Source organism: Oryctolagus cuniculus, unplaced genomic scaffold, assembly GCF_964237555.1.
Source record: "Oryctolagus cuniculus unplaced genomic scaffold, mOryCun1.1 SCAFFOLD_102, whole genome shotgun sequence".
In the NCBI taxonomy this organism is placed as follows: domain Eukaryota; kingdom Metazoa; phylum Chordata; class Mammalia; order Lagomorpha; family Leporidae; genus Oryctolagus; species Oryctolagus cuniculus.
Genome location: NW_027208333.1, coordinates 169,430 through 172,452, shown reverse-complemented (window position 1 = coordinate 172,452; position 3,023 = coordinate 169,430). Strand labels below are relative to the sequence as shown.

Here is a 3,023-nt window from a genome sequence, read left to right as displayed (position 1 = left end):
AACTCTGAATGTTTACAGATTTCCAGAGCATTTACATGAATTGGAAAAACTCCAAAAAATACAGTGAAGAAACAGGCAAGGATCTGAATAGACATTTCTCAGAAGAAATGTACATGGTCAAAACATGTGAATATGCCCGATGTCACTAGCCATTATGTAAATATAAATCAGAACACCATATCAGTCTCCAACACCTGTGGGAGAATACAACACTCAGGTGTTTGTGTGTGCAGCAAGTGGGTTTAGAGGACCCTGTTCACCTCTGGAGAGCAGAGCCTACAGGGAGGTAAAGAAACCTTACTGCGCAGGGGCATGCTAATCTTCTCTGTATCGTTCCAATTTTAGTATATGTGCTGCCGAAGCGAGCACATGTGCTGCCGAAGCGAGAAAGAGATGAAAAGAATTTATCTCAACTAGCCACTAATATTCAAGAAAAAAGGTCTTCAGGAAAGCCAACTCAACTGACATTTTCATGTCATTGTTAAATAAAGGAAAAATTATCTAGGTTCAGCAATACGTAGTTTATAAGAGAAAGACTACAGAGTAATTTCCTTGGCATAGAAATAACTTTGTCTTTTTTTTTTTATCTATGAGGGCTTGCTATCACCACCACACACCCACATCCCATATACAAATGTCTGGCTTGAGTGGTAGCTTCTCTGCTTTGAGGCAAGTTTCTGCTAGTGTGCACCCTGGGAGGAGACGGAGGATGGCAGAAGTGCTTGGGTCCCTGCACCCAAATGGGACATCCAGAATGAATTCCCAGTTCCTGGTTTTGGCTTGGTCAAGCTTTGGCTATTGCAAGTGTCTGGGGAGTGAAGCAGTGGTTCCCTCTTCCTGTCACTCTGCCTTTCAAATCAATAACTGTTGTTGGTAATGACTAATAATGATATTCACTGATTGTCAAATTTTGAATCTATTAATTATAGACAATTTCTCTTTGTATTTTTAAACTTTCATAATGTTCTGTAGCCAATTTCATCACTAGAAATAAAAACTTTTCCTCAAAAAAAAAAAAGAAACCTTACTGCTTTCCTAATGTGCTTATTAAGTTCTTGACCAGCGCCTGTTAGTCTTGCCACAAACTTTCTAGTCTTACTACTTTCCTTCTTCTTCTTCTTCTCTGTGACTTGTAAAATAGTATACATTCTATATACTGTGGATACTTTTGATTTATTTTATTCCTTCGGTCTCCTATGAAGTTCCTCCACAAAAGCACAGCCCTCAAAATATTCATTCATTTATGCAGTCTGCAGATTTCATGAGCTACTAAATTCCAAGTAGTATGTTAAAGGCAAGATCTGGGCCTAAGAGAAAAGTGGTCTAAATTCTGTGCCTAGAAGAGGATTTGGGACATAGTAGAACTTCAGTGAAGTGCTATGTGAATGACATGCACTCATTAAATGAGTAATCTAAAGCATACACTTCATTTAAGCAACACAGCAGCCCTACTCACCTCAGGTAGAGCAATTGAGAGGAATAATGTGAACAAAAATAAGACATCAATAAGTTGAATAATAACAGAGAAAAAACAAAATGAGATAGATGCCAACATTACTGAGCTATTTTTGAGGAATTAAATTGATAGAGGGGCTGGCATTGTGGCCAAGTGGGGAAAGCTGCAATCTGTGAGGCCAGCATAACATCTGAGTTCCACTTTGAGTTTAGGAATCTCCACTTCCAATTTAGCTCACTGCTAAACACCTGGGAAACCAGCAGAAGATGGACGAAGGACTCAGGTCCTTGCCACTCATGTGGGAGACTTGGATGAAGCTCCTGACTCCAGCATGCCCCAGGCTCAACTGTTGAAACTCTCTGGGGTGTGAGCCAGCAGATGAAAGCTATCTATGTCTTTCCCTCTCTCTCTAAATCCACCTTTCAAATAATAAAGATTTAATAAACAAATTAACTGATTTCAAAATACACAAAAACATCATTTTTATGCCAAACTGATAAAAAATAACAAATGCTAGAGAGCACATGGGAAAAGAAAACCACCATATATGGTAGGTGAAAACACAAGTTAGTACAGATGTTATGCAGAACAGTATGGTCATTCCTTATAAAGGATAAAAATTGGGGCTGGCGCTGTTGTGCAGTGAGTTAAAGCCCTGGCCTGAAGGGCCAGCATCCCATTTGGGTGCCAGTTCTAGTTCCAGCTGCTCTTCTTCCAATCCAGCTCTCTGCTATCTCCTGGGATAGCAGTAGAAGATGGCCCAAGTCCTTGGGCCCATGCACCCATGAGGGAGACCCAGAGGAAGCTCCTGTCTCCAGGTTTCAGAATGGCATAACTCTGGCCTTTGTAGTCATCTGTAGAGCGAACCAGCTAATGGAGGACCTCTCTGTGTCTCTACCTCTATTGTAACTCTTTCAAATAAATAACAAAAATTAAACTAAGATAAAAATTGACCTACCATGTGAGAGTTATCTTGCTCTTGGCTATATAGAATAAGGAAATTTTATTAGAAGGAAAGGAGGAGAGCATATCAAAGATACAGCAATTTTCCCATAACACAGCCACTATAACACAGTTCACTGCAGCCAGGATGTGAAACCAATCTAGCTGTCCATCAGTGAAAAACAATGGACAGGGCAACCTCTTTTAGATACAAAAAAAGAACAAAATATTATTAAATTAATTGAAATAAGCCAGAAGCAGGAACACAAATGTCACCTGGTCCTTGTCGCATGTGGAAGTGAAAGAAAATAATGGATCTGAACACAGAACTGTGATTACTAGAGGCTGAGAAGGGAAGCAGCTAGGGATAGAGGGGGATTGGATAATAGGTATCAAAAATCAAAGAGGCAGAAAGAACTTCTGGTGTTCCATAATATAATGAGATGACTACATTCAACCATATTAGGTTCTGTGTAAAGAACTGAAGGAGAGGAGCTGGTAGTCTCAAATCATGGAGAAGAATTAGAAACTGTAGTTGCTTGGGGGCCAGCATTGTGGCACAGTGGGCTAACACCCTGGCCTGAAGCACCAGCATCCCATGTGGGTACCAGTTCTAGTCCTGGCT

At 40.3% G+C, this 3,023-nt stretch overlaps 1 pseudogene; it reads right to left on the bottom strand.

Annotated features, from left to right (window-relative positions):
- Positions 1-301: 301 nt before the first annotated feature.
- On the bottom strand, positions 302-369 carry LOC138848228 (U6 spliceosomal RNA; annotated as a pseudogene).
- Positions 370-3,023: the final 2,654 nt, after the last annotated feature.